This window comes from Anabrus simplex, chromosome 1, assembly GCF_040414725.1.
Source record: "Anabrus simplex isolate iqAnaSimp1 chromosome 1, ASM4041472v1, whole genome shotgun sequence".
NCBI lineage: Eukaryota > Metazoa > Arthropoda > Insecta > Orthoptera > Tettigoniidae > Anabrus > Anabrus simplex.
This window is the reverse complement of record NC_090265.1, coordinates 1,027,050,240-1,027,062,542: the sequence shown is the minus strand read 5'-3', so window position 1 is coordinate 1,027,062,542 and position 12,303 is coordinate 1,027,050,240.

The following is a 12,303-nucleotide window of genomic DNA, read 5'->3' as shown; positions in this document are numbered from 1 at the left end:
TGAAATTATCTACCTGTTCCAGTTGAGTATCCTCAACCTGAAATTCAGTTCTCTTCCCTGCCGACATCACTTTACACTTCATATTATATTCACTGCATTTATTTTCAAGTTCTTAGATATTAGTTTGCAGGCTTTCAGAACAGTCTGCCATTAAGAACAAATCGTTGGCATAGGCTAAACTGCTAACTATATTTCCATCTAACTGAATCTCTCCTTATCACTTTCAGTAGATGTTGCACGTAAACCATGAACAACAAAGGTGAAAGTTTACTACCTTAACTAACTCTCTTAGTATCTTGAAACAAGAATTAATTCTACCATCGATTCCCACTGTAGCCCAGTTTTCAACATATATGCCTCTCATTGCTTTTAATAATCTATCCTTAAAATCTAATTTAATTAAAAAAATGATATTTGGAATGAGTTGTTAACATGCAGTTACTTGAATAAGATAATGTATGTTTTCGTAACGTTAATCAGGAGTTGCATTAGTTTTTATCAGGACCTTGAGATAAAATAAATCTGAAGCCTCAATTGCACAAATAACTTTGAAACCCTGTTTTGCTCTTAAGATTTAAAATACTCACACTGTTAAATGAAATTCTTTTATCTTCAACATTCAAGTTGCATTTTCACGTTCCTGACCATAGAATGTGTAAAGCATGCATTTAAATGTCCTTTTTTTCCTTTTACTTGCGTTCTTTTGTGAAATAACTTGAAGGCCACGGTATGTGATGTGTGTCCGTGAGCGATGCTTTAACATTTTCAAGAGCTCTTAGACCTTTCCTGTGGAGTTCGCGATTTTATTTTCTTCACATAAAGTACCAGAACGTTTTAGAGATATAACAGCAATCCTCTGTTATTGCTCACTATTTATCTAGCCATGCTGTTGTCGCCTACTCTGAGAGCACTTGTAAATGAAATTGAGTTGTTCAACTTTACTCAATATCACAATGTGATCTACCTCACACCGACGCAGATAGGTCTTACAGCAACGATGGGATAGGAAAGGGCTGGTAGTGGGAAGGAAGCGACCATGGCCTTAATTAAGGTGTGAAAATGGGAAGCCATGTTGAACTCTTTTCAGGACTGCCGATAGTTGGGATCGAACCCACGATCTCCCGAATACAAGCTCGTAGGTACGTGATGTAAACCGCGCGGCCACTTGTTCGGTTCTGGAAATATCACCTGCATAGTTCTCTTTCATTTGATGATAACGTTGGTTACTGTCTTAAGGGGCGTAAATTCCCATCATAAAAGACATAGAATTATGACGATTCATCACATTCGGAATTCGGAATTTAATTTCTAAGAAGTACATTAAACCTCTGAGGACAGGCAACGATGGTTTTGAAGGGACTTCGTATCAGTTATAGGTTTTAAGACGACCTCAAACTCTCAGAAAAGTGGTCTTGAAACCAACAACTCAAACTTGGCTTTCTGACTTCCCTGATATAATGTCCCTTAAGAGGCAGTTTACAAGGAATAAATTTATTAATGAATGGAAAATGAATTATATGTGTCAAACTCGGTAGCGTAATCGTTGTACTTCGGTTCAAAAGATTGCGGTTTTGGTTCGGTTGTGGTCGGTGTCATTTAAATGTTTAAATACAGTGTCATTGGCTTTTCAGTACGTTAAAGAACTCCCACGGAACAATGTCGGTTAAAATATATATAAATTGAAGGGTGGTTGGAAAATGACATAATAATAATAATAATAATAATAATAATAATAATAATAATAATAATAATAATAATAATAATAATAATAATAATAATAATAATAATAATAATAATAATAATAATAATAATAATAATAATAATAATAAATACTTAGACCAATGATTCCACGTCTTTTGCTTTGAAACCTTAAATACAGATTCTTTTCAGTTTTCTAGCTCTTTTTCTGCTTTTACTATCGTGTATGACAGAATGTCATAGATAACACCTATTCTAATTTCGTACTTTGCTAGTTGACAGTCAATGTTGTTAGGTGTTCTCACTGACACCACTAATTACTAATTTTTATTTTCATACTACCGAGCGAGTTGGCCGTGCGGCTAGGGTCGCATAGGTGTGGGTTTGCATTCTGCAGATGATGGGTTCGAATTCAACAGCTGGCAGCCCTGGAGATGTGTTTCTCAATCCTAGTCAAGCCTTCCCCGTCTTTGCCTCGATCTGCATCGATTTGTCAGTGCGACGTTAACCACTAGAAAAAAAAAAAGATACTACGTATTTCTTTTCAAGTTTATGAAATCATTTAACGTGGATCGTTTTGTAGTCTATGTCCGTTAATTTTTCTGCTCGCATGTTGGTCCTCAAATGGCGCCATCTTGCTATGCGCTTTTAGTGGAACCGAAAAACCCGATAACGGTGCCATAATTAGGCACTCAGGGCATGATAAGAAATGAGGTCGTTTGCCATTGCTTTCCTCACCGGGTAAGAAAGTCTATTGCAGCAGTACCCTATGAATATCATCTTTCATAACATCCAGATACACTGATTGTGTTCTGAATGTTAATAGGCCTAATCAGCACAGTCACAGTCACGGTCGCAAATGAGACTGAGACTTCCGTGGAAGCTACATTTTGCTCTGACCTGTGCCAGGTAATAGATGCAGAAATTCTAAATTTATTACGAAGTAACAACTGCCATACATTATGTGATATAGGGTTAGAATAAACGCTTATTGAGGTAGTAAAAAAGTATCGTTCTTAGTTATGTATGGTGAGTTGTATAAACGGCAGGTGTTCTAAGAAGTTGTTCCCCAATTCTTTGTATAACCGGCGTGCGTGTTGGAAGATATTTGTTAAATAAGTTTGCATCCCAGCCCGATACTGAATAAAAATCCGGCTACTATTTCTGAGTGGCTTCCCGGGATCAGACTAGTTGTCTTAAATGTAACATTTCTCTGAAAGAATATCGGTTGCCTCTACTAAACAATAACACACTCCTGGAATAACATAAATATAGCAGATACATCGAGTTATATTTTCACGGATATCGTCGAAGCCTAGTGGGATAGCAATGATACTGAGAGACCATAACTTACTTCGAACCCAAAACACCAACCGATCCCTTAAATCACAGTGAAAGTTTTCGAACTTTGAAGGCGATGAATTACAAAATATCTAGATAAAAATCCTTCTGGGAAGGATTTAAATTAAATCTGGAGAAATAAACTTCGGACTAAAAAAAATACAAGGCAAGCTACTCAGGAAACAAAAAGAACCAGAAGCAGAAATTACTTGCATAAGTTATAAGAGATTTTACTCTAATAGGCAAACGATGAGAGTTCCATGCAAAGGGAAAGGTGTATATTACACATTGTTCCTGAAGACGGTAGCTATGATTGAATTCATGAAGGCTAAAGACGCTGTCTTGTTTAAAATGATATACGTACTGAGTCTCGAAATATGAATTTCCTTCGTATGTGTGAATTAATAATATAACCATGTTGAAGTAACATATGTAAGACGTACTTCTTTCACATTCCTTTTATAATACGTAATTTATTTATTTTAGCAGGAACAGCCTGTCTTCCGACGGAATCAAAAGCTTTTTGTAGTTATAGCTGTCTACGATAGGAATGTCAAAGCAAATGATCAAGACCATAGAATATGCAAAAGTGATATGGACGATTAAAAGAAAGGAAGACTTAAAGGTAGGAGAGATGCATTCAACTTTAATGTTAATATTGACCTTAATGTTAATGGTCACCAATATTGTCCATACATTTCATCAATAAAGAAATTCCTGGCCTGATTTTTGCAGACGAAATTATTTTGCTCTCTCTAACATCAGTCGACATACAAAGCAGTAACAAGAAAACTGTTCGATATTGCAGAAAATGGAATTTGAAAATTAATATCTAAAACGAAAGTAATTGTATGTAAAAGAAGGGAATAAACTAAAGAGAAAGGTGATGGTTAGAAGGTTTAGAACTAGAAGTAGTCAATAAAATACTTAGGAATTGTAATATCAGATAAGATGTGTAGTGAACAAATTAAAGGACAGGGATTTATTCTCTATCTAGAACGACGTGTATGGAAAGGAAGATACAAAACAGTGAATATAAGCTACATAAAAATATTTAAACATAAATGTTTCAATATATATTAAATATATTAATTTGAAATATTTTAAATATTTAATATTTTATGGGAAAGAAATATGGTGTATTGAAATTGATAGAAAAGAACTAGATGTAATTAATAAATTCTGCAAAATAATAATGGGTGTACCAGAACGTACAGCTAATACACTTTTCTGTACATTATTTCATAAAATATGTGACAAAATAAAATAAGAAAAAATAAAATAAGTAGTAAGGGTAACAATGAAGGGTTAGATACATGTCTAGTAGTTGAATATGTAGCATTGTATTAAGTGTAAGAAATAAAAACGAAAAAGTGATAATTTGCGGAATGAATAAAAAAACACTTTTAGGTTTAATGTAAAATAGAAAAAAAAATAGTTGTAAGAACAGTAACTTAATGCATGTATCAAATAAATGGATTCAAAAAATGAGTGCTCTCTCTCTTTCATCGGGCGAGTTGGCCGTGCGGTTAGGGTCGCGCAGCTATGAGCTTGCATCTGGGAGATAGAGGGTTCGAATCCCACTGTCGGCAGCCCTGAAGATGGTTTTACGTGGTTTCCCATTTTCACACCAGGCAAATGCTGGGGTTGTACCTTAATTAAAGCCATGGCCGCTTCCTTCCCACTCCTAGGGCTTTCCTGTCCTATCGTCGCCATAAGACCTATCTGTGTCGGTGCGACGTAAAGCAAATAGCAAAAAAAAAAAAAAAACCTCTCTTTCTGCAGTTTCAGGCGATTCCCTAACTGGGGGTGCGAGTTCTCTATCCCATTCTACTATATTGTAATTTAGTTTATATTTTAAGTATTTTGATTAATTATGATTACGTTCAGATCGTAATCATCATCATCAGTAGCAGCAGCATCAATAATTTTCATTTTCCTAGCGGGTCGGCATGTTAATGGTACCCTTCCTTCTTCCTATATCCAGCCACCACTGATGTTCCTCAACTGTGTTGCAATCCAGATTTCTTCTTATCATGCTGTTCTTGATCATGTCCAACCACCTTGGTCTGAGTCTATCTCTTTCCTTTAATCTCAGCCGTCATCATCCGCTCCGTTATCTTCCATCGTCCATCCTCTTAATATGTTCAAACCATCTCAGTTTATTTATCTCTATTTTGTCTGAAAGCTTCTCTGCTCCAGTTGCATTTCTTACATCCCCATTTCTTACCCTACTCTTTATTACCTTTCCTGTCATATTTCTTAAAAAAAAATCATCCCCTTTATCCTAGATTTTACTCCCGTGTCTTTTGGCCGGTTTCCATGTATTCGCTGCATATGTAAGTTTGGGGTAATCATCTCTTGTACATCATCTCTTTGCACTTCCTTACTGTTTGCTTCTTCAAGATCAAGTTTCTCATACTCCGATTTAACACATTTCCCTGGTGTATTATTTTTATTGATTTCCTTGTCCGATCCTGCACAAATTCAAGGTCTTGTCCTCAGAGTTTACAATTCCTTCACGTTCTCTTTCGCCTCTTGTCAACGCCATTATTTTTCTTTTCTCCACGCTTATTTTCATGTCATAGTTACCAATATACAGACTAAAAATGTTCATCTGTTCATGTAATTCCTCTCCATTTGCTCCTCAGACCACAATATCATCTATAAACAACATCACTTTCAACTTAATGACTCGTTATATTTGCTTCGCAATTGTATTCATTTCCATTAAGAATAACTATGACGATAGTTCTCTTCCCTATCTTTAGTCCGGTTACTTTACGAAACTATTGCCCTAAACAAAGGAGTCTGGACACTGATATAATAATTGTTGTAGCTTGGTTGCAATATTCCATTCTTCCCTTCTGTAATCCTTCTGCTTTTTGACTTTTCATACATTTACCATCATGCCGCTACCACATACCTTTTCCAAATCGACGAATAGCATCGCCAGTTTTTCCTACATTCCCACTGCTTTTCCACCTGCTGTCTTATACTGAAGATGGAGTTTAATTCCAAATTGCCAAATACACGTTCAATATAAAAAATAAATCTCATAGCATTTCATGATTCCAGGCAATCCTTTCCATTTTATTATCATTTTTACCTTTCTTAATGTTATAATTTCTGTTTGTAAAGTCCCTAAAAACTGAAAATTTCCACAAAGCCGGAAACATTGATTTAGAACAAATTACGTAATATTAAAAGTTCCTTTACCTCTTCACAGAATAACTGATAAGCAAACTTTATCCCTGAATATTCTGTGCTATGAAAATTTTCTAAATCGTTCAATTCCGAAAAGTGAGATTTTTAAAATCCGAAATTCAACTTCCTTCTTTAAAGGACTCAAATGACCAAACTGTTAGAAAAATTTTGCTATGTAATTTTAAGTTATATTAAGTATTATCATTAAGAAGCTGGCAACATAACAAATAAACCGAGAGTTCCAGGATGGAAATTGTGTTTGTGTTACTTTTATCATAGTCCTCGCAGTCCAGATGAACCTTCGCTACAATACCAAAACTAATGCTGAACAACACCAAGTATTCGAATAGCCCATTGAATCTGTTGTAGATTACATTATTATTTCATTCAAATGACGAAAGTGTGATGAGAAATGATCTTTTAAATAGATGTGCTATCAAGCAGCCATTATTATGCTGTGCTATAATTTCGTGGATAACTCATTTTATACAACCAAATGGCCACAGACAACATACGAAGTACAACTAGCGTCTCTCTCGCCGAAGGTATGAACTTTCTGCTCTGGCGAATTTAAATTTCTCTTCAAAAATCCATCATTGTTTTTCACAATTCCTTACAATATTAGAGATCATTTCCCTTGAAAATATCAAGAAGGTCTTGAGATAAAACTAATATTGCACCTCTCATGTGCATTATCAGCTATATTGTTATATTGAATTGAAGACTCCATACCCAAAACTGCCCACATACTTAATAAACGATTTTGTGAAAATTGGTGAAAACTAGTAACTCCTTTCCTATTGGTGGCAGTGGCTAACTTTTTCAGTTTTATACCTGGGTGAACACAAATTTTTTTAAAGCCGTAATTATGAAAATGAAGGAGAATTTATTAAAGATTTTTTGGTTGGATGTAAACAGTTTCGGAACTGTACACTGGAATTATAGTTTTTTGAAAATGACTTTATCGTTTGGATTAAAGTAATACTATAAATACATACATTCCTGTAAATAGAAATCATAAAACATAGACATATAACTGCCTAGAAAAATTGGTAGATTGATCAGAAACCCAGGGAAGAAGCATATTCTTCTGACAATCAATTCACAATTGAACTGGTTTTTCTTTAGAAGTTTTAAGGTCTTTATAAAATGCTCTTGCTTTTTGTGTATGCACCCTAAACTTTGTTATGACTTCAAGTTTTTCATTAAGCATTTTACTTGCGAAATTTTAGGCCGTTAAGTCTGATGCACTCAGAGCAGGCATCTGTTGCTGGAGATTTGGAGCAATATTGAAGGATGTAACAAAGTGCTTTGTAAAAAAACTAGCTGCTGTACCCGTGCTTCGCAACGGAATTCTAGATTGCATACAATATTCTACGGTAGGTTAGGTAGTGTACACGTTGTGAGAAAGATTGTATTAAATAGCACATCACTTAACGTTATCCTAGAAACGCGACGGGGAAGTCACCAAACGTCTTTTCTCGTATAAAGACTGGGTTAAGGAATTTTCATTGTAAAGGTAGGCCCCATTGCCTACCGTCAATCACAATCAGGCTGGGGAGTTTTCATTTTAGTGGCAGACACTCACTCTCCACCTGCCTTTTTACATCCTCAGAAAGACTGCCTTAGTAGTTTTCCCAAATGAAATTAATATAGGTCATTACAATGACGTCAGTGAGAATGGTGCGATTAAACGCAATGCTTTCATATGAAATACTCAATCAAGTGAAAAAGCACACATTTTCTCACTTTTAACGAACAGTACTACGCTGCCGAAACAACAGTCCAAAGTTCCAGAGCTGGAATGACCAAGCCGCAGAAAGCCGTGGTCCGTGAACACACTTCGTCTTATTTTCGGCCGGGTGGGGGTGTCGAATAGTAGAAACTCCCAGGGCAAAAACTATGCCCTCTTACTCATATGATTAATAGAAGTACCCGATGAGTCGGAAAAGCTCTGTTCGCTACACAGGTGGCGGAAAAATCTGTCTGACTTGGAGGCAAATTTTTCCTCAAGGCCAGAGGAGAAACCCCCTCTTCACTGCTAATTTGGAATAAAATGAATGTAGAATTTAATAAAAGTGAAGAGGAAGGAATCTTTCTTAAGAAACGGCTCTTTTCAGGGTTGAATTTTAGTTACTTCGTGAATTGTGGTGCTATAATTTGGCTTAGTCGTAAATTGTAATTCTAGACCAGGTTATACTACTACTACTACTACTACTACTACTACTACTACTACTACTACTACTACTAAGTGAGCGTCTGCCTTAAGTGTGCACACTGCTCATTCAAAACAGCGCGTCAGAGTAGGGATCGAATAGCTGGAATACTGTGATGAACCAGTGTGTTACGTACCGGCAGTATCAGAAAATATATGAACCAGAGGAATTGCATGCTAGAGAAGAAAGTTTTCAAACTCCCCTACTGTTTTCAGCCAATATTCAGTCAGGCTGTTACACTCGGTACGCAGTAGTAATCCCATCTATCTGAGATGAGCGGCAGCATAAGAGACAAAGAACATCACAACAAACAACGATCAATGTAATGTTATTGTGATCAATGTTATGCGCTTTCAGTATTTTGGCCTTCACATGTAGTTTTCTTCCGACTCTGAAATACCACTCTTATCATAATCGGAACGGTAAAAATGAATAAAGCATAAATTGTCGGAAATTGTATTCTCTACAACTTTTGTTATGTAGTACTTTTCGGTAGGACCAATAATATGGGTATTTAAAAATGAAATTTTAAGCGCCTTCCCCTAAACTACAATTTCATCCAGGGTGAATAAAACTGTTTATAACTTAGACTGTAGTTTCTTATTCCCCGACTCTATATACCAATTTTCATTAAATTCTGTTAACCCATTATCTCCTGGCTCGGCGTTGATGTGGACTTAGCAACAAAAATACAAATTCATTAATATCTGTGTTATTATACATAGCTGGTACGGTAACAATGTATGACATAAATGATCGGAAATTTAATTCTATATAACTTTCGTTGTGTAGTATGTAACGATAGGACCACTAATAATATAAATATTTGAGAATTACATTTTAGGCCTTTCCCTAAACTACCATTTCACTCAGCGTGAGTAAAATGATAGCCTAGATTGTAGTGTCTCATCCCCCGACTTTACATACCGATTTTTATTAAATTCTCTTCAGCCATTTTCTCGTGATGGGTGTACAGACAGACAGACAGACAGACAGACAGACAGACAGACAGACAGACAGACAGACAGACAGACAGACAGACAGACAGACAGACAGACAGACAGACAGACAGACAGACAGACAGACAGACAGACAGACAGACAGACAGACAGACATTACGGATAAGTAAAAAGTGCATTTCCTTGTTACTATGGAATGACCGATACAGGAATACCATTATTTTCAAATTCTGAGCAATGAACAGACAAAACTCTTATAATATATATATAAGACATAGATTTCATATTTAACCGACTGATCCTTGTTTTCTGTGCAATAAATTTTCCACAGCTTTTTAATGCTACTGTCACTAGGAAGATATTGCCGTGCAGACCTTTCTCTACCATAGTGCGAATCAACTCATTTTGGATTGGAAACGATAGTAATAACTGACTCCTTATGGCTCTTGAAAACATTACTACGTTTATTACCGCCTCTATTTTATTTAGGGATGCTGTCCGTGCCCTTAAATTTCCGACTCGGATTCCGTATTCATATCTTGATATTCCCTGTATATTCAGAGAGGCAGTACTACAGACTGAAGACATTGCTTTTTTTTTTTACAAAATTACCTATAGTAATTGAATTTCCTGGTCGAATGCCTTTGACGGAACTCCTTCTTGTAGAAATACTTTGAGATGTGTGCTTCAATATGAATTTATCTTGGTGTATTTTAGAATAGTTGGCATGAAAGCCTGCATGCAATTTTTGTACATCCTGAATTGTCAAATCACCACCGCCATAAACACACTGCTTTTGATTACATCCTAAAAGATTAGCGAGAAAAGTAGGCCTATATTTGAAAAGAAATAGCTCAGACGATTCAGGCCCTGGCCTTCTGACCCCAACATGGCAAGTTCGATCCTGGCTCAGTCCGGTGGTAATTGATCGTGCTCAAATACGTCAGCATCTTGTCGGAATATTTACTGGCAGGTAAAAGAATTCGCCAACTCGGCGTCTTCAAAAACCATAAAAGTAGTTAGTGGGGCCTGAAGCCAGTTATTATTGAAAAGAAATACATTAAAAGAATTAATAAAGACTGAAATTATTTTGTATTATACCAACAATTCAATTTACTCGAAATTATTTAAAGCATTATGACTCGCACCCTCGGAATTAAAACATTTAGGTTCCCTACCTCTTATATTTCTCTTTGTTTTTCCTCCATTTGACGGATCATTTAGCTTCTTTCGTCTTCTACCATGAGGTGATAGCAGTATAACTTATACAGTGTTAGTAATTGTTGAAAACATAAACTTACCCTGTAGGAAAAATTAAAAGAAGAATGGAGAGATTTTTGGGACCCAAACAACAAATAAGTAATCTTTCTTATGGATTGAAGAAGTTCTGAAAGTAATTCTTGTAGAGAAGGAGAGAGTTTTGGAGCAGTACTCATGGTGGAAGGAGATAGTTTTGAAAAGTTACATCAACTTAGAAGTTAAGTTACGCAGGGAAAGAACAAGTTTAGCCATGAAATGTGTAAGAGATTTGTTAGAAGAGTTCATTGAGAGATTAAAACCACCACTACCTATTTTTTTCTAAAAAGTGGAAGGAAGCAGTTTTGGAAGAGGAGCCTTCAATTTAATTCATAACTATGGATCACGAAAACGAAAGGATTTTTTCTAGTGGCTTTACGTCGCACCGACACAGATAGGTCTTATGGCGACGATAGGGGAGGAAAGGCTTAGGAATGGGAAGGAAGCGGCCGTGGCCTTAATTAAGGTACAGCCCCAGCATTTGCCTGGTGTGAAAATGGGAAACCACGGAAAACCATCTTCAGGGTTGCCGTCAGTGGGAATCGAATCCGCTATTTCCCGGATGCGAGGTCACAGCTGCGCGCCCCTAACCGCACGGCCAACTCGCCCGGTCAAAAGGATTTTAGCAATGAAAAGAGCTACTCTTAAGCCTGGTATTACTCGAATTTAGCACATTATAGACTCCGATATAGGTTCCGCTGATGTGTCTCACCCAGGTCAACCTTGCCATCCATGAAGAATTCAAGGAAATCCAGTGTGAATTAGAGTTAAACGACGAGGACAATGGTGAATCCCTCCTTACGAATAGAGAAGAATTTGAGGATACTGTCGATCTTCTCAAAGCCAAAATTAGAAAGGTCTCTAACCCGCAAAATGTACAGACAAGTGATGAAGTACGGTCTCACTCTTCAAATGGCACAGCACCCCGAAAAATAGCATATTACAAGAAAATAATCTCTCTACGTCTAGTGAAACATTGACAACTTGGCTACAGTTTAAGGACACATTTGAGAGTCTAGTATTAAAATAATGATAACCTATCAAACATGAAAAGATTTCATTATTTGCTTTCTTCCTTGAAGAATGAAGCTAAGGGTTGCATCTAGAACATGAATATCTCGAATTCCAATTTTTCCTGTAGTATACAGCCCTCTGGTCAGCAGTTACCACTGCCCCAGATTTATATAGGTCGATTATGTCAGACAATTCGTAGAACCCCCAAGTAAGATGGATTCTACAGTTAATGAAATACGGCACCTCATAAATAGGCTATGTTTAAAGGCAGCGTAGATACTCTTAATGCGTTCAGTATCCAACCGAGTATGTTAGACCTTCTTCCGAACTAGCTATTACTTTCACAGTTGGACAGGAAGATCAGATTAGAATTTGAAACACGTCAGTCTGATCTTCATATTATGAGAATCAAATAACTTCTTGATGTTTCTAGAAAAACGCTGTCAGACATTACAGCTCTGCCAAGTTAGCCAAACTCACTGCAATTCCTCAAATAACCGCGACCCCAAAGAAAGGCCAAGAGTTGAATCATCACGATCATCCATGGCTACATGTGATCAGTACTCCATTTT